The 20,661-nt window shown below is 44.4% G+C and overlaps 1 protein-coding gene across 2 annotated transcripts in view; it reads left to right on the forward strand.

Annotated features, from left to right (window-relative positions):
* Positions 1-16,796: 16,796 nt before the first annotated feature.
* The window catches only part of GJB7 (gap junction protein beta 7), a 78,080-nt gene continuing 74,215 nt past the window's right edge, over positions 16,797-20,661 (forward strand). The window contains exon 1 of one of the 2 annotated variants that reach the window (XM_069235568.1): positions 16,797-17,048. The gene's annotated coding sequence lies outside the window, so the exon portion shown is untranslated. The remainder of the gene's footprint in view (positions 17,049-20,661) is intronic. The other variant, XM_069235567.1, reaches the window with a different exon arrangement.

Consider the following 20,661-nt stretch of genomic DNA (forward strand, 5'->3'; position numbering starts at 1 on the left):
CCAACACAGCATGATTGTGTGTGGTTTCTCCCTTCATCAGTTATTTTCCTCAGGATGGTCAGGCTATGATGCAATCCTGGCCACTGCACAGATGTATCAGACTACATGATGTCAGGACAGTTGTATTGACAAGCTACATGGTTGTCACACAGGCACTTTTGAGTTATCTACTGCACAGTTGATGTGTCAAATTACACAGAGACATATTAGGTGTGCAAGTGCTATTTATTGATAGGTGCTGTAGTGGAAAATGTACATTGTCCATGTTTGCTGAGTCCGTTCTAGTGGAATCTTACATGGTGATCCTACAGAAGGGGTGTGGATGATGCTCCTGACATGCTGGGGTGATGTTACCAACAGTGCAGAGGGACAGGATTTGCCAATTAGTAGGAGAGAGACATTCACTGGCAATGCTGACAAGTCATACAGTGGTTAGCAGAACAGTCTTTGAGTATAGTTGTAGTGAGACTGGCAATTGACAAAACGTAGGACCTTGGTCAAAGTAGGCCATGGTGCAGGGACTAGTGCTTCCGGGTACTCTTCCATGTGAATGTGATCTGTTCCATGTCTTCTTCTTCTGATGTGTGTATTGCCTGCTTTGTCCTTGTTGTTGTTGGTTGTGAAGGGGCAACACACACCTCAGTGTTAGAAGACGTGGAGTCAGACATCCCGGTGACTGCTCCCTGTGAAGTTCTTAAGGGCAGTACTGCAGCAAGGAGGGCCTGTTGGTTTTTGAGAATAGCAGCTACATCATGATGGTAGGCAGCCAGGTCGGCCCTGAGGGAGTCATGATTGCATTCGTTCATGCAGTGGAAAGTTTGGGGTGCGAGGTGTTGTGGCAACTCCCTTACTGCAGTGGTGAATTCCTTTACAGTTTCTTGTAGTCCTTGCAGTATGGATGTTAGGGCTTGCATAGCTGCTGCCTGATGTACAGATGACATCATGCACGAGCGCACCCCCTCAAGGCTGGCTGCCATATTTAGCATCCCCACCCACACCTCCTTGGCCAGCTCCCGCTGTACTCCAACTACGGTTCTTTCAAAGCTGGTGCCAGTGTTGTCAGAGTCCTCAGCTGTGTAGGAGCTGGCAGGTCCTGCAATTAGGGTGGTGGGTGGTTCTTCTGTGATGGCTGCTTGTTCTGTGCTCCTCCTTGTGACTGAAGGTGGGGTCTGGAGGGTTTCAAGGACCTTTTGAATGGTCTCCTGGGGAATGTTTATGGGCTCGTCATCCATGTCATCAGGGAAATCAGGGACAGGCATATCGGCAGGAGATCCATGTTCCTCTGCAATGAAACAGGGTACAATTAGTGTGTCTGTGTTGTGACAATTTTGACGTAACATGCCAGCCTTTTGATGAATTTACTTTGGGATCTTGTTTGGTATTGGTATCTGCTGTCCTTCATATGGGCATTGTTATAGGCCTATGGCCCACCTGTGTGTCACATGTATGATATTGAGTTATCAGACTTGTCTGCCTAATCGCCTCTAGGTGTTGCTTTGTACCAAATAGGGAATAGCCATCTTTTTGTCCTACTCAACCCTCCGTGTATATCCATTCTTATGGTGAGACCTTTCACTGGCTGTGGGTGTTCTGATTGCCCTGGCAGCACACTTGCCTCTCAGGACCTGCCCCAATCCCTGATTGTTCACATTGACTTTAATGTAATTGACATGTGGCATATCCTATGCATGGCAATGTTATGATATGATATGGATGTAGACATTGTAAATGTGTCCTGCTGATGTTGGGTAATGTGTGTTACATTGGATTGCCCTGATTATCGTATCAATGTCCTATTTGGTCCTCTGACTGTGCAGGTGTATTTAAGTGACCAGTTCCATGTGTCCCCTCCTCAATGCTGTTGTCTGAGCAGTATGACATTTGTGATGTTGCCTTGTTAGCCAGGCACGGGAAGGACCCTGACATATGCAGCATGTGTGTGTCATTAGTGCTGTGTCGCTCCTATTGCTGTTTACTTTGGCTGATGTATGTGACAACTATGGGCATTGACATATGAGTGTACTGGGGCCTTTGTCTTGTTTCAGGAGATTGTTGCAGATGTCATCCTCACCCCCTAATTTAGGTATGTATGTTCCATGGGGAGGTTACTGCCATTGGCTACTATAGCTGCACAGAGATCAGAGGTGGTAGTGTCAACTGTTGTTGCAGTTACATTGCTGTTGTTGTTTTGGCTAGAGGATTGGTGATTGGCCCTAGTTAATGTAGGAGATATTTTGGCTGACGAGTGCCAGGATGTAAGTTTGACGTCATGGCCTTCCCTCCTGTCGAGGCTTTCCCTGTGCTCCATTGTTGTCATGACAGGATGCCCCCATGGGACTGTTGTTGGTGTTATGTTATGTTGTGCCCCAGCTTCTGTATGTGCAGGGCATGCCCCCCTGCCATACCCCTTTACCCATGCCACTCCATGTATATGATGACTTACATGCAATGTGTAGTAGGTATTTCCCCCCTGCTTACAGTCAACATTATAGTATTTTTAATCCCCATGCGACTTACCCTGCATGTGCGTTGTCTCGTGGTAGTCTGCACTGTCCTGTCCTTGAATCCCTGTGACGATCTCCCCGGGGATGACGGCTGCGACCATCTCCTCCATGTGGTCCAGGGCCTCCTGGTGTGCTGGACTCCCACCTCCTGTCTGCAGTGCTGCCTTCCTGTTCCTGGCCATTTTTTCCTTTGTCCTACATTTGCAGTCATGCCAGCGTTTCTTACACTCCGTGACTGTTCTGCGTACTTCTGCCACACTGTTGATCTTGTCAACAATTTGTTGAAATATGGCCTCTCTCCTACTGATTGGCAACTTAGAGGTGATGAACAGTTGGTGCTGGTGTTCCGTCCCCTCTTTAACCAGAATTTCCTGCTCCTCTGCACTGAAGCGACACTTTCTTTTTTTTATATATATGTCCTGGTTCTTGTATGGATCATCCTGGCTGGTTCCTGGTCTGCTGTCATCTTTCTCGGGTCTGCAGTGGCATCTGGGATCCATTTTGGCTCTCCTCTGCTGAAAGGGCAGTGTTCGAAGGTATTTTTGACGCTATTGCGTAAAAGAAAAAGGCTCATATCCGGGTTGCGGTGACGTAAATCGACCCACAGTCATTTACGTTGCGTTAACGTCGTTTTCCTTTACGACTTGAAGCCGCGATGTGCATAAAAAAAAATGACTTCCACCTGTTGATTGCGCCGCCGTGCGTCAAAGTATAAATTTGACGCCCGCACGGCGCATCGAAACGGCGTTAGCCGGCGGTAAAATTTTTGACACAAAACTGCGACGGCGCAGTTTTGCGTCAAAAAGTATAAATATGGCCCTTAGAGTTTTTTAGGCTTTGATGTCTGATATACTTAGAATAAGATATTTGTACCCAATAAAAAATGTATTTGTTTTTTTAAGAATAGAATGTTTTTTTAATTACAAATATATATAGTCCAGCTGTACTCAAACCCACATAGCTCAGTGTGAAGGTCTGTGACCTTCACATTGAGCTACAGGTTTTTTTTAAAGATTTTATTTATTTGTCTAGCCCTTTATGGGTTATCTGGGACCGTGAGGGAACCCTTGATGGCTCCCCCACAGTCCCTCTTTATTTATTAAAAAACAAAAGTAAGTAAAATGCCCTTTACGGGCTATCTGGGACAGCAAGGAAGCCCTTAAGGCCTCCCCCTATGGTCCCTGCTTATGTGTGTGTATATATAAATATATATATATATATATATATTTTTTTTTTAAAGCCCTTTAGAGGCTTCCCTCGCAGTGCCAATGCTTCAGCAAGCACGCAGCTGCTTTGACAGCAGCTCTCTGCTTGCTGAAGCATTTCATCTCTGTCCCTTGCACGCGTGCAGAGAACTGAGATAAAAGCTCTGCTGTTTGACGGAAGCTTCTACTTTAAAGGTCCCGCAGTCAAACAGCAGAGTTTTTGCTGTGGCTTGACTGCAGCTGCAGCGCTCCAGTCAAGCCAAAACAAACAGCTATGTCACGGGGTGGAATAGCAAGAGCCGGCCCTGGGGGGGAGACGGTCCCAGGGCCATCTGTGGCTCCACGAGAGGGGCTGAATGGCCCCCGCCAACATCAAGATAGCCCCAGGTGGTATTGGTCCCCGGGACTAATGGGAGTTCTGTTTCTTTTTTTAAATATTTGCCCTAGGGGATGTGGTCCATGGGGCAGCGGGAGGGGGCCAGATATCCCCTGCATATTACATTAAAGCCCAGGAAGGTGGCGTCCCCAGGGCAACGGGGGGTCAACAGGCCCCCCAGCATCCAAAAATAAGCCCCGGGGAGGTAGCAGTCCCCGTGGCATCGGGAGAGGGCCAGGAAGCCCCTCTCTACTGTTTTTTCAAAAAAAAGCCCCCGGGATGTGGCCCACCCGGGGGCATTAAACAAACAAAGCATGGGAGGTCATACTTCATTAAAAAAAAAAATTATGAGCGGATTTGCAGATGCACCGCACCTCCACTCGTAAAATGAAAAAAATGCTTTTTAGCCTTGGAGGAGTCCCTTTGGAACCCCACCACCAGAGCTAAGGGGTCAGGGTGTTCGTACCCTGGCCCCTTTTTGTTTTTTTACTTTTATTTTGGGACTCCGACTTTCAAGATGGCTGACAACACTTCAACAGCTTCTGCTATTTTCCCCTTAATTTCTCCAAAACTACTGAAGAGAATTACACCAAAACAAAAAAACACTCTTTCTGGACCAGGACATAACTTCCTTCCAAATTTAGTGTAATTCTGTGCTGCAGTTTTTGCATTATCGCTGTTCAAAATCCCTATGGAAAAATGAATGGGGAAAACATGTTTTGGGACCACCCTTTTTTCTCCCATCCCCCCCTACCTGGGTGGAATGGATCACCCAAAAACTTTCTGGGCAGCAGCTGACAGGACTGGCAATTTTTTGGGGAAAGTTTTGTGAAGATTTGTCAAGCGGCGCCAAAGGTATAGACAATTTAAAAAAAATGCTTTTTATGTAGAAACTAGGTCCTAACTATAACTACCTAGAGGCGACTGGGTAATAATAATTGAGGTTAATGATTGATAGAAATGGGGTCTCTAGATGGCAGTGGTTTGCATTATGTCCAAGTAGGGACCCTCACTCTAGTCAGGGTAAGGGAGGCACACAGCTAAAATAACCATTGCTCCTATACTTGGTAGCTTGGCTCAAGCAGTCAGGCTTATCTCAGAGACAATGTGTAAAGTATTTCTACACCCACACATAGTAACACAGTGAAAACACTACAAAAGGACTTCACACCAGTTTAAAAAAATAGCCAATATTTATCTGAATAAAACAAGACCAAAATAACAGAAATCCAACATACAAAAGCAAGATACCACTTTTAAAAAGTTGCAAATAATCTTAATCCAGAGGAATCAATGGTTGTCTCTTTTTAACACACAGTACCTGGGATGCGTCAAAACAAAGACAATGCAGGGTGCAGATGAGGTGAGGTGAGGTGCAGGAAAACAAAGCGACGCATCAGTTCCTTACAGCACAGGGGAGGTGATGCGTCGGTTCCTTACTGGCAGGGGAGGTGATGCATCGGTTCTTTCCCCGCAGGAGAGATGATGCATCGGTTTCTGGTCATGTAGCCTCGGTTCCTTGCTGCGGTGCAGGGTCAATGCAAAAATGACACTTAAGGGTGATGCGTGGGAAAATCCAGATGCACTGTGATGATAGGGCCACGGTGGAACAGGCCGTGCATCGCTCTTACAGGTGCTGTGTTGATTCTTCCACCGCAAGGCAGGCATTGCGTCCATTCGTCAGCCGCAAGGCAGGCACTGCATCAATTCTTCTGCTGCAGGCCAGGTGTTGCGTTGATTTTCAACCATGGTGATCCGATGCATGGATTTTCTTCCTCAGGACACCAGTTTCCATTTCAAAGGGGAAATGGACTGAATGTGGCACCACTTAGCAAGTCAGGACTCTCAGCCGAAGAGACCAGGCACTGGCAGATGAAGTCTTTCATATCCCTTAGACTTCTAACAGGAAACAAACTCAGTGTAAAGCCCTTGGAGAACCTTGGAAAGCAGTATGTAGAAAGTAAAGTCCAGTCCTTTCACTCCCAGGACAAAAGCAGCAAGCAGCAGGCCAGCACAACAAAGCAACAGGCACAGTGGCAGTCCCTCCTACAGCGTCCAGCTCTTCTCTCTGGCAGAATGTCCTCAGTCCAGAAGTGTACTGAAGTTGTCGTCTCAGAGGCCCACTACTTATACTTATTTCTGCTTTTGAAGTAGGTAAACTTCAAAGGAAATTCTTTGTAGTGCACAAGACCCTGCCTTTCCTGGCCTGGCCACAGACACACTCCAGGGGGTTGGAGTCTGCTTTGTGTAAGGACAGGCACAACCTTAAGCAGATGCAAGTGTCAGCTCTTCCCCCACTCTAGCACAGGGAGACCCATCAGGATATGCAGGGTACACCTCAGCTCCCTTTTTATGACTGTCTAGAGTGAATTCACAAACAGCCCAACCGTCATACTGACCCAGATGTGTATTCCACAGTCACTCAGAGGCACAGAATAGTTAAGCAAGAAAATGCCCACTTTCTAAAAGTGCCATTTTCAAACTTACAATTTAAAAGCCAACTTCACCAAAAGATGCATTTCTAAATTGTGAGTTCAGAGACCCCAAACTCCACATCTCTATCTGCTCCCAAAGGGAAATTACACTTAAAAGATATTTCAAGGCAAACCCAATGTTACCCTATGGGAGAGATAGGTCTTGCAATACCAAAAGGCAGATTTAGTAGTATTTCACTATCAGGACATGTAAAACACACTAGTACATGTCCTACCTTTCAAATACACTGCACCCTACCCATGGGGTTATCTTAGGGGTGGCTTACATGTAGTAAAAGGGAAGGTTTGAGTCTGGCAAATGAGTGCACTTGCCAGGTCGAACTGTGGATGGCACAATCACTTCTGCAGGCCCACTTGTAGCATTTGATTTACAGGCTCTGGGCACACACTGTGCACTGTACTAGAGACTTCTTAGTAAATCAAATATGCCAATGTTCACCTATACAATTTAGACAGCAAGGTTTTGCACTTTAGTACTGGTCGTCAGTGGCAAAGTGGCCAGAGTCCTAAAACTAGCAAAAACTAAATTCAGCACAGGATCAAAACAACCTTCTGCTGAGTCCCAGAAAAAAAAAAAAGGTGCCAGGGTAGAGACACCTTGACCTCTTAGCTCTGGTGCTGGGGTCCCAGAGGGACCTCCCCCAGAGCAAAAAAACTTTTTTTTTTTTAAATGTTGGATGGATTCATGGAGAATCTGCAAATTTGCCAAAGGTATATATTTTTTTAAAGTGCAGTCTCCTGTGCTTGCTTTGACTGCAGCCTCCTGGGTGAGCCAGGTCCTGGTGGCATTTATATTTTGGAACCACCATCTTCCCGGGGCACTTATTACTAAATAAATGTGGGGGGCCTCTCTGTCCCCCTCCCCTCAGCCCCGGGAACTGCCACCTCCCCGGGGCACACATTATATTTCAATGCAGTGGGGCATATAACTTGTGCCTTAAAGTAACTATAATTCGTGCCCTTTCCATACACTGCTAATTACCCCACAAATTACAGCAGTCATGACATCTTTGATAACATCATTGATAATGTCACTGTAACATCTGCAGTAAAATTATTGATCAGATAACTGTGCATGGCAGGTGCACGAGTTATAGTTACCTTAGTGTCCGAGCTATAGTTACTTGCGCTAAGTATATGTAACAGGTGAATTTCTATGGTTTGGTATGTTTACAATGTGAGCCTAACTATAATGTCCCTGTAACCTTTGGTTTTTCAAGTCAATTTCTATGTTTTTTTCATTCTATTTCCTGACTTTAACATTCCTGTAACCTTTTGTTTTTTGTGTAAATATATCTATATGTATATCTGGTTGTATATTTGCAGTAATGTTTAGTGTTGTTTGGTGTGCATGGCTGGAGGTCTTTAAAAATGTAGGGGCTGATTTATATGTTGGCTGTGTTTATACTCTGCAAAGGCAATGGAGTATACACACCACTAACATAATGGTCCGCTTGCCCAATTTATTTGCAGGCTGACCATAGGTTTGGCTATGGCAGTTGCTACTCTGTCACTGCTGTTGGAAAAGGCCCTTTCTGCAGGGTCGTCCCCAGACATTTTGCCTTCCTCCTCCCCATTTTCTGACCTTTTTTTTATTTGGCTTTAGGACTCTGAGCACTTCACCACTGCTAGCCAGTGCTAAAGTGCATATGTTCTCTGCCTAAAACATGGTAACGTTGGCTTCTCCACAACTGCCATATTTAACTTGCTTGTAAGTCTCTAGTAAAGTTCCCTATATGTCCTATATAAATGCTACTACTGCAGCACTGATTGTGTCACCCACCACAGTAGCCTCTCAAACATGCCTCAGACCTGCCAAAGCAGAGCCTATGTGTGCAGTTTTAAATTGCCATTTCAACTTGACAAGTGCACCCACTTGGAAGGCCAAAGCCTTCCTTTTTATTATACATGTCACCCCTATAGTAGGCCTTGGTTATCCCTAAGGGAGGTGTACGGTGTATTTGAAACGCTGGGCATGTACTTTTAAATATAACATGCATTGGTAGTGAATAAACATAAAATGTGTTTTCACTACTGCAAGATCTATCTCCCCCATAGTTTAACATTGGGGTTAGCGTGAAGTAGCCTTTAAGTGTAACTTCCAATTGGGAAAAGATGGAAATTTAGAGTTTAGTGTCTCTGACTCACAATTTAAAATCGTAACTTAAGGTGAAGTCGGATTTTGAATTGTAAGTCTGAAAATGCAATTTTCTTACTTTGCCGATTCCGTGCCCCTGCCTGTCTCTGAATACAGGCCTGGGGTTGGTGACAGCTGGGATTTGTACATTATCTCTAGACAGTCACACACAATGGGAGCTTAGGTGTGACTTAATTGGCCTTAATGGGCCATTAACTAGCTTGATGGGGGCGGAGCTTAGCACTGCCTCACTTATACCTAAATAGAGCTGTGCCTCTCCCCACACAAAGGGCTTCATAACCCCCTGTAGAGTGTCAGGAGCCAGGGAAGGAAGGAAAGGGACCTTGTGATCTTAAGAGGCCTCTTTGAAGTCTCCCCCACTTCAAAGGCACATTTGGGTATAAGTATTGGACCCCAAGCCCCACCAAATCAGAACTCTACTGGAACCAAGGAAGAAGGACTTCTGTGTTGGCCTAATGCTTGCTGTGTACTGTGCTGTAGGAGGGACTGCCACTTTGCTACTTGCATTGCTGTAATAGCCTGCTGCTTCTTGCCTGGGAGTGAGAAGGACTGGACCTCTTTTCCACATCCTAGAATCCAAGATTCTCCAATGGCTTGTTGGCTTGCCCCTTGTTCTCCTGCATTCTAAGGGACATCAAAGACTGCCTTCACCTCACCCTGCTATAGCAATTGGACTCTGCCATCTGTGAGTCTGCCCTCCTTAGTGGTACCATCCTAATCCTGGACCTTTGTGTTGTGTGGGGGCCGGGGGTCGCACATGCAGGGGCAATACTAGGACACAATAAGACACAGACACCAGGTTACTGTTTCAGACCTTTGGTGCCAAACCACAGGTCCTTTTATTTTCTCTGCTCCTTACATAAGGAGCAAACCAACATTTCGTTCCCACAAGGGGTCTGGTATCATTCCTTGTGGGTCTTCACCCCACATGAGTGGAGTGGTTCCACAGCACAACACATTGGAAGTGGGCCTAAGGTGCTCTGCTCTCTGTGGTCCTGACCGGAACCGCTGCAAAGCCTCACAATGCAACACCATGCAGACTGGGCACCAGGATTTGAGGTATTTTCAGGGAACCTATGTATGCCCCTGTATCCAGCCCATACTCAATAGCAGTCGTACAGAGCTCTTGACTTTTTCTGGGTCTGGCGTGACCAGATAACGACAGTTAACGCTTTGCGCTTTTTGCGCTATTTTCACTTACATTTTTAGGATTGTATATCTCAGGATCCACTTATTAGATTTTTGTCATTTTGGTCTTGTTTTCCTCAGATAAATATTATCTATTTTTGTAACCTGGTGTGGAGTCTTTTTGTGGTGTCTCTCTTTGTGTTACTGTAATTAAATGTTGCACAAATACTTTACTCATTGCCTCTTAAGTTAATCCGGACTGCTCTGTGCTAAGCTACCAGAGGATAAGCACAGGTTAACCTAAGGTGTGTCTGATTTACCCTGACTAGGATTGTGGTCCCAACTTGCACAGTGTGCATACCTCTGCAAACTAGAGACCCCAGGCCTCGTTTATGAGATTTTGGCACAGGGCAGCATCAAAAGGAATCTTGCTGTGCTGCCCTGCGTCAAAACAAAAAGGCAAGAATGCGCAGTATCGATAAGATATGGTGCATTCCTGTCCTTTTCTCTGTGCTGGCGCACAATGGGCTGCCATGCACCAGTGCAAGGATGCAAGAGTGTGTGCATTGCAGAGATGATTGTTTCTGTGCAGGAAGGGACACCTTCCTGCACAAAAACAATCATGAGAGGCGTTTTCCTTTTTCTATGTGTGTTGCAGAGTGCAGCCACATAGAAAAAGGAAAATACATGGAGAAATAAGGGTATGTCTACTCACAAGGAAAAAGGTATTTCCCCTCCTTGTGTCTCCCTTACTCCTCCCCTGGGGAGGGGTAGGCTTTTGACGCATTCCCAGGAATATAAAACCGTATAAATCTGGAAATGTGTCAGATGCTATGGGTGTTACGTGGGAACATCCACCATAACACCCATGGCATGCCTTCCTGCTGCAGGATGAGGCAATGCAGCGAGATGTGCTGCATCGCTTCAGTCCATATTTACAAGGTCATGAAAAGCCACACAGGGTGGCTCTATGTGGGCTTGTAAATATGGCCCTGCAGTGTGAACCACTGGACCATCACTATGTGTGACATTCCGGTGGCGCAAAAGGGTTTGTAAATAAGTCCCCCAATGTCTAACAACTGCCATAGCAGAACTTCTCTGATGGCTGGATGGAGGAAGGGCCATTGCAGATATGACTACATGCCCACCCAATTTAGAGGGGCAGACATATGGCCATTTTTTTCCTGTCGTTCACCGTCAGATAAATCCTGGCGGTGAGGGACAGTAAAATGTAAATAATGCTCCCCCCAACATGGAAGATGAATCTCACGGTGAGGGGAGCATTACGTCTCACGGTGAGGGGAGCATTACGTCTTTTCTTTTAGGAAAAAAAAAATCCTGTTTTGGCGTTTTCTTTTTCAAGATAACAAAATAAAACTGCACCATGCCGATGCAACTCTGCGCCAAACAGCCTTAACCATTGACAGGAACCGCCGGAACAGCGGTCCCTGCCAAGCTTGGCGGTCATTTTAGAAACCTGGCGGGCGGCCCATCCAGTTCTCATGCTATGCTGCGCTGCTCACCAAAAAGTGGAATGCTGTTGTGAACTCCATAAATACAAATTTAGGTGGCTCTGCGCTGTGGTTAATGTGTGTGCGGTGATCTCACTGATGTGTTTGGTGGAGGTTGTGATCGTTTATTATTATGGTTTTATGGTTAGCACTTTTGTGAGTTTGGCGACACCTTGGTACGTGGAGTGTCTTAGCTGCATTATGTGCTGATTGTTTTACCTAACTTGTGCTTTCGATTGTTTTATATTGAGGATTAGATAAGAATTCCAAACGCGCTCACAAATAAAAGTGTCAATTTAATTTAAAGTTGCAATTCTATTATATGTATGCAGCTACTATATTTTCTCCTACATTATCTGAAGCCTTACTGTTCCTTGACACCCTAGTTGCTCCTCCCAACCCGATGTAACCTATACCACCTACACCGTAATTTGATAATTATGTATTGTACCTTCCCATGTTATGGTGGCGTTACGCATCCCTCTAATGTGAGTAAGTGTGGGCATTGCCCGTATTAGATTTCTAACTGGAGCTACCTTTCAAGGCTGTTGTTAAGGAAGGTTCAACTTACCCTTGGCTGTTTCCTTGCACAAACCACTTGGTGCCTCCCACAGACAAATAAACATGAGCTTTTCATAAAGACAATGGTCAAGGAGAATACACTTGATGTAGGGAGAGGCCTGCCAGCGACTCCCCCCTACTGCACAATGGTACTTTAGCATCATAGGTAACAATCCGTCACTTTCAACAGTCCTTTGTGACCAGAATGGCAACCATGGATCTGTACCGGTAACCACATTATTTTATTTTAATGCTATACAAACCAGAGCAATTTACTGTGAAGAAGTTCACGATTTATTATATGAAAACGGCATTCATACTATCATTCAAGCTATGTCCTTTCCTCCTCCACCCTAGCATGGGTCCAATATCTTTGTATAGACCACTGAGTATGAATGCTCTGTTTCAATCCTAATTAAATATAATTACTATTTTGGAATGATTCCTTTGGAAATGTTTTTGTTACTCTTTATCGCAAAAACATTTAATTGTGGGTGCTGGTGCAAGCACGGCATCCGGGAATGAGTTTTGCCATAAAGTTTTTTTTTTTTTAAATCCAAGGTGCTCATCTGCGCATTTGCACAGGTGGTCCCTTCGGAACATTTTTTGATGCAATACATCAAAAACATTTCAAAGACGGGCAGCTATGCATGTGCACGCTGAAAAGTGTTGCGCTTTTTAACAAGTTTTTTAAAATGACCTAAACCAAATGCCTTACTTTATGCTACCATGAGCACTGTATGTGCGTTAGCTGCATCACAGTGAATGATGGATGTATAAGTGCTGGAGAACATGCCTGTTTATTTCTAAAAAGAGGAAAATACCTCTTGCAGTTAATTAAATATAGTTGCTAGATTGTCGTATTTTCTGAAGCTCGCGCTGATAGGCTTGAGAAACAAAACATTCCATTCTTTGAAGATCTTTAACAAACACTTTATCAGAAATGTAGTTATAAATAAAGACGTTCTCATAAGTCCCGTCTTGAAGGAAGGAGGGATTAAAGTAGATGTACATTTCTGTACAGGCCCATGTTGTGAACATGAAGTATTCCTCACCATGCTGATGACCAAAACAAGGCCTGAGTATGAAACTGACCGCCCCTTGCTCCATAAAGCATTGCACATAAGAAAGACATCTGTGTTGTGGGCGGCATTGGACTCACCTCCCTGGCTAGAGGGCTGCTGAACTATGAAGTTGTTGCACAATAAGGCATGCAGGGAAACCTTACGTGAATTGACATATTATGGAAATACGTTAACACAACAATGCTGTCTTATAGAAGGGCAGGAACCAACTGGGCTGTCCCTGTGGGCAGCAGTATTATTTCTGTGTACCTTTTTTAATTTTTAAAAACAAGCATTTGTAATGCAATTTGTCTCGCATTTGCTTGAGTTAGAGCTATTGGTGTTGGAAATTCCTAACTGGACTTTTCTTGCCACATGAATTAAAAATGAAAAAAGAAACAGTTTGCATAAATGAGCCGATACAAAGAGCCACCGCCACCATGAGCGTGAAGGAGAGACACAAAAAGTAAAAGAAGTCAGCTCGCAGTCAAACGTATCAGAAATCGTACAATTATCCATGTAATAGGGGCAGTGTACAAGGCACTAACAAAACCTCCCCAAGGAGGGACAAACGGAAAGCATTTACCAATGATAACAAAGGATTTTTGAAAGGCAAGCCCACGAACGAGTGAAAGTGATGGGCGTGTAGTGGGCATGGTTAAAAGCCCACAATACTTACAACAGGTCTAAGCGCTTGTGCGCTCGACCTAAAAAGGGAAGAATACAATGTGTTCTTTCCCCCACCATCACGTCTGCGAAAGGCTAACAAAAAGAGGCAGGCCACTTATAAATGGATCCACCCACAGGAGGAACACACTTCACTTTCAATCTGTGAAACGTGTCCCTTCCTCCATAGACCTCTACTCTCAGTCCCCCTTGTCAATCAGAGAAGAAAGGCTAGAGCTAGTACAAGGGACAGCCTGAGAAATCCAATGGAAGGGAGGAGGCAGAGACAATTGGCAGATTGGATCTGGAGTAGTTTAAGATGTCCTGATTGATAATCCCCCCCTTCCGACTAGCACGTTTGTCATTGGCACAGGTCACAAACATTTCGACTTCTTGCTTTCCACCTGAAGATTTTAAGTAAAATCCTTCTCTTTCTGCCTGGGAAACAACACTGTCCTATTCTCCACGCAGTGGTGGTTCTCAACTGGATTATGCAAATGAGCTTCACTTGGGGTTTCCTCGCTGCTTTGACCAGCAGGGACAGCTCGTCTTACTTAGACCCCCGTGCCATGTTCCCCAGGTCGAATATATGCACACCTTTCACTGGCTACCGGTGCATACACATTGGTTCGAAATAATTTTGCTATAGTTTTAAAGCCTTCCATGGCACAGGTTCTCAGTTCATCTGTCAACTATTGCACTTCTACGGCGCTCCACACACCCTACGTTCTTCTTTGGCTTGTCTTATACATATATCTAATAAAAAGAAAGAATGACAGGTTGTTAGGACTTTTGCGTTCCAGGGAGCAAAGGCCTGGAACTCCCAGCCTCTCACATTAATAGGGCCCTCTAAATACTTTTCAAGAACAACTGAAAACCTATATTATTAAATTGTACATCGTGTTGCTGGATTAATATAGACAGTGCTTGTGAGTAGCTCCAGGATACCTCATTGGTAATCATATGCTTTATATATGTAGACAAAATAAATAAACAAACCTCTGCTAACTTTCTCTGTAACTGAACTGGATTTCAGAATTATTCACATGAACAAAAGGTTAGGTTCACAGGGATGATTGCCAATCAGTGGTCAAGTGCAGTACCTGCTGGCAAGAGTTTGAGCTGTCCCAGTTCAATTCTTGGCAGTGCTTATCACTTGCAGTAAGGTAATTCATGGCGACCATGCTGCCGCTCAGTAATTGGGGAGAGGCTGCTTGCGAGATTTGCAAAGGCCAAAGCCTGAGCCACAAAAAAGTAGGCCATGGCAGCGTTGGGTACAAAAGCCTATCTTTTGAGCCAGCCTTCCACAGGCTGAAGCAAGTTGAGCTAGCTGCAGAAGGGAGACACACTGATGTTGCACACTCAACCATCACTTAAAATTGCGGTTCACTAGCATTGGAGCACTTTAGCCTTATGTGGTCCATCAGTCCCTCCAAGAAAAATGAGTCTGGTACATGTGACTGGCACGATCATCAGTAAATTGAAAAGAAGGGACTGTGCAGGTATCAGGCTCAGGGGTATGTCGCGATCATGAGGTGCAAGTGAAGTTTCTGCGATGCAGAGTTTAGGCACTCCACTCAGCCTCTTGTGATGTTCAGCTGCTGATGAAGATGCTTTTGCTGAGTTTGGAGGATGAAACATGCTGACTTTGGTGATCACACAAAGGGAGAAAGTGGTTGGGCTTAACAGCACTTTGCAGTTCCTGGCCTTGCTTTCTGGTACTAATATTTAAGATGGTGGCTGAGCTAACAAAGGGGTAGACTGGGGAAGGTGAGCAGGTTTATACTGTGGACGGCTGGCAGGAGGAGGGTCGGTGCATCCTTTGGCAACTAAGGTGTTCTGGGGGTAGTGGAGTTAAATATGTCATTGCAGCCCTTCAGGGGTGCTTTATGGGAACCCAAATATAAAAAAGTATTGGGGGAAATAGACAGGACAAGAGAAGTAAATAAGTAAGCAAGAGAAAAGAAAATGTGAGGAGAAGAAAAAAGTGAGACGAGGTATAGTTACTGGTCCTAATGTGCCCGTCCCAGAAAGGTGTTTCTGGAATTGCTGGCGATCAGAACCATTCACAGATTGTTAAGGGCAGTGGCCTAATGCTGGATATCCTTCTGCTGGTGTGTGGAAAATATGGTGTGTGCACCAATTTTGATGGTCATTGCAGTGATCGAGATAATATCCCCACGCTTGATCAAACATTGTCTTTTGTTCCTGGAGAATGTAGATCACATGTTGTTCAATCTTCCTGTATGTGTAGGGGATTGAGCTTTTTCACAGAGTCTGAGATTGCAGATTTTGGCAATAGAGCACAATGTGCCCATCCACCATCGCCAGTAAGAGGTAATGCTGCCAACGACGGTGGTGTTTTGCAGTAAGGCTAATTTGACTGATGGTTGACGAAGACAATCACTATTAGACTGGACAAATTGTCAGACGTCTCGCTAATACGAGGAGATCTTGGGGCAGGACTGCAGTATATGCTGTAGGTTGCACTTGCTGGATATGTACTTATCAGTCAGCGACAACTTCATTTTAGAGATTTTGACCTATAAAAATTACCATCCATGAGGTTTTTCGACATATGCTATTCAATGTACTTCTCATACCTGGCTGTCATGGGTAGCAACAAGAGAATTTCGACCCACTGTAAGATTTTTGTCTTCTCTGAACACAGAAATGTAACTCTGGTGTTAATACAAATGCCCAGGTATGTTGTCTTTGTTTGATATTAGTAGGCACCTTCACTGACAGATAATTGTTTGCTAATTCGTTTGTTGGCAGGTCTTTTTTGTTTAGTCATTAATCCTTTCATCCTATTAATTTTGCCCGTTACTGAAAGCTTCAAAACGTTGGTGGCTACGCATGCTTTCCGGTACAAGGGCCTCTGTTGAATATACATCTAATTGTAAGCTGGCAAGAGATTCACGTGCATGGTACACCTGCTGTAACTTGACCTATAAACAAAAGCAGACGCCGGACACTAGCTGCACGCAGGAAGTCCATGTGATAAAAAGGTGTTCATGGCTGACCCTCGACAAGCTTCCAGCATAAACTTTGAGGTGAAGGGAGCTGGCCTATAATTATGCGCGCGCACCTTTAAATATTTCTTCGTGTGCTCTTTGTGTCTTTACAGAAACACCGCGGCCGGAGGGGTGTTCTCATCCGAGTAGCTCGCCAAACAAACGATCAGGTTACACCTGATGCGGGCTCGCTTGTGCCTTGGAAACCAGCAGGCCCTCTCGTCTGGGCTGACACGGCCGACGGCGGCAGCGCCGGGGGATGCATAGCCCTCCCTGCCCCTGACAGCTGCCTGCTGGGCTCCGGCGCCTCGTCGTCCTCTTCGGCAGAAGTGGTAGGTGCAAGTCTCGCGGCGCCAAGAGACGGTAAAGACATGGGCAGAGACAGCAATTACCCTCCTTCCAAGGCGACTGAACTTTCTACTGGACCTGTCTATTCTGTTTCTTTATCTAAACCTCTCTCCTTCGCTTCCTATCTCTGTCTCTATACGCAGTTACATTTTATGGACTTTTGGGGTCCGTGCAAGACATGTCTCAACTGTTCTTGTGTGACTTTACTCAAGTTTAACATATACTTCAGTATTGTTTGGAATCATGCAGCTTGATTTGGCAGGAAACGGGTAACACAATTCAAGTTTGTTCTGTACAGAGGATCCTAAAATGTCTTGGCAAGAGACCCCCCAAATCCTTAAAATGTTATTTGAAATCGGTGCGTGCACACAATTATTTAAATAATCCCAAGCCTGTGCAGGCAGCCTTCCATATCAGAGAGTGGGAAACATAGAACGACTCTTCACTGTTCCCTGGTTAGTGACTCTTGCAGATCGTTTTTCTCAGCGTATATATTTTATCGCGTTAGTTTTTTTTTGTCTAAGGGCGACCACAAAAAATAAGATTATTGTGGTCTTGCTTCATAATGTGCTTATATGGATAGCACCGCACTGTGCACTTACCTTCTAGCCGTGCTCAGTCGACGTTGACATTAAAGTTCTTGTGTAAGGTGCAGTTTCCACTGTTAGGATGAAGCAATGCTGTGGAGGGTCGCAGCATGAACAGGTTTTTCTGATATATATATATATATATATATATATATATATATATATATATATAATTATGACTCAAAATTAATAAATATGAAACAGATCTGCCACATGAGGTTTACTAGAAAGGTGTGCTTACCATACCACAGACGACCTGTGTAAATTATACCTGATATAACTTTGTTAACTTTTATGTCTCATTTTGGAAAACTTAAAATGTGATTGTTCCAGAGTTATTGGACAAAATGTTCCCAAAAATCTAAGACCCTTTGGTATAGGGTGAGGCGGCACCTATATGTATTTAATTCACAATTGTTTCCATGTGTGGCAATATAAAATTGGTGTTCTTCAAATCGTGTTTTCAAAAGTAGTAGTAAATAAGAGATCTGCAGAGAGAGTGCATATTTCACATATTTATTGTCGGTTTTGTTACGCGCTAGTATGTGGCCTCGTCCCCACGTCAGGGCGCTGACGTGGACACTTATTTCGTGGACAACACGGGAAAATTGTACATCTGAAGTTATTTCATGGACAATAGGGGAGACGTACATCTGAAGTACTTACTTGTCACTGGTTATTTGTACGTAGTGCACTCTTTCTTATCTGTGTTGTTATTTATGCTTCAGCGATGGGAAATTCATGGCAAAAAACACTTCTTTTGTCAGGCGCACAACCACGCATTTCAACTTACTAAGCGCAGTGGAAGCTTTGGTTAGATTTTTACTGCATTTTCAAGTCTTAAAATGAAAGCAAAAGAGAGGAAAGGACAATAAAAGAAAAGAGAGAGAATATTATGGAAAAAGAGGTGAGAAAAATGGATATTTTAAGTGAGAGATGGCGCATAAATGCTTATGGGGTAACTTATACCCAGGCGCATTTGGTAAAATGCTGCCATGGGTTAAAGACATGGGCTTTGGCTGGCTGAATTGCATTCCACTAGGTCTGATGTGCGATGTTTTTACAAAAACAAACTCCTGTTTGTTGTGTATTTTAAAATCACAGAACTAATGGCCTGACTCATCTGGAGTTTTCTCAAAGCATGTGAAGGCCATTTCTGTTTGTTTCCTGTTCACTATTGTCGTACTTCCCCAGATGGTCTAGAACAATGGTGGCTGCTGTTAATGACAACTGGTGGGGTGGGGGTTGTGGGGATGTGGGGGGTCGGGGTGGGGGTAAATAAAAAAAAATACTTACCTGCTACTGCGCCCGCTGTCTAAGTGTTCTTCTGCTCCGGTCGGACTCCAGATTCCTGGTGCACACCGCGCAGGCCCCCAGATGCCAATCAAGACGCTGCTCTCATGCTGGTAATACTATTTACCAGCATGAGAGCAGCACCCTGTTTGGCCTGAGTGGGCTGATTTAATGCTCGCTCAGGCTCCGGGAGCCTGTACCTCTTCTCCATCCAGCTGTGCAGCACAGCTCAGATGGAGAGATCTAGGTGAGCATAACCGTTTGGTCGTCCTTATACAGCTGGTCAAACTGACATGGGCACTTACAGAGCGCACTACTCTTCCTTCCCCTGCTGTCATCATGGCCCCGCCCGCCCTAGACTTGGCTGGCTCTAGCGCTGTAAGAAAAATAAAATGATTTAAAATGGCTTTATTTTTATTTTATTTTTCACGTTTTTCTCTGCTAGCTCTCAGCAGGGGGGTGACATTCCTCTGCCATTACAGAGGATCCAACAAATGATGTTAGAATGTCTGCAATGAATAGTGTGGATGGTCGGACACACACTGGCCAACTGGTCAATATTAGTTCAAATGTTTCCACAGACAGAGAAAGCATAAGCTCTTCCATGAAAATGGCGGCACTGCAAGTTTGACGGATAGGGTTCTCTGTAATGTTTTTGGTACAGTGCTGTGTCCCTCAAACTATATGTAAACCTCATAGCTCGTTCCCAAGGAAAAACCTCTGATAGACCAATTAGAATTATTTACTTTGCAAAGTGAGTGTAGCTTTTTACCAGTACTACAAACAATGCAGAAATAAGGTAGGGTACAAAGGAGAACAGCAAATTGTCTACCTATAACCGTTTATGAATCATGATACCAAACAGGGAAAGTAAAGCCAGAGACTGGACACTGCGGGGGTACCTCTTAAGGGTCATAACTGAGCAGCAGTTACAGGGAGAAAGTGCTGGTTCTCTTTGTGCCTTATTTGAAACGTGCTTCATGTGTTTGGTGGATTTATAAGGCGGTGCCTCCCTTGAAACTCACCAGGGTTATTGTGGCTTAACTTAGTCAACCGCCATTTTGATTATTAAAAATGTGATTTGAGTGGCACACTCCAACACATATGTTCTAGACAGCCTGTTTAGTAGTATTTTCCAAAATCAGTGCTTTGAAGCAATGTGCTGTTTGACTTTAGCAACAAACTAGATTTGAGAGTGAACAGTTCGACCTTGTCCCACGTGAGGTCACTTGGCATTTAGCAGCTGTGCTAGGTGTAGAAAGTACAAAAGCATGAGAGACACATAGTGATAAGGGGTGATGCACAGCCCCTTGATGCAGTCACGATTGGGCGGGAGAAACATTTGAATGACACAATCAAAAACAAATGGATCAAGTGTTGCTGAAAACCCCCATAAGTAACTCTGCCATACACACATTTTCAGTAAATTCAAAAGGTTTTGGCTAACACAGAGCTAAAAAGGCTAACCGTTCTGTCTTTGGCTGCCAGCCTCTTGCCTTTGAGAAAAAAAGAAAGAAGGAAAGAAAGAAAATGGAGGGAAGAAGGAAGGAAAGAAGAAAAGACAGAAGGACAGAGAGAAGGAAAGAAAGAAGAAAAGGAAAGAAAGAAGGAAATAAAGCAGGAAACAAGGCTAGACATCAATAAAGAAGGAAGGAAAGGAGAAAAAAATAAAGAAAGAATGGCAAGAAAGAAGGAAAATGAATTAAAGAAAGAAAGAAAATAAAGGAAGAGAAAGAAGACAAAAGAGA

This window comes from Pleurodeles waltl, chromosome 5 (assembly GCF_031143425.1).
Source record: "Pleurodeles waltl isolate 20211129_DDA chromosome 5, aPleWal1.hap1.20221129, whole genome shotgun sequence".
Lineage (NCBI taxonomy): Eukaryota > Metazoa > Chordata > Amphibia > Caudata > Salamandridae > Pleurodeles > Pleurodeles waltl.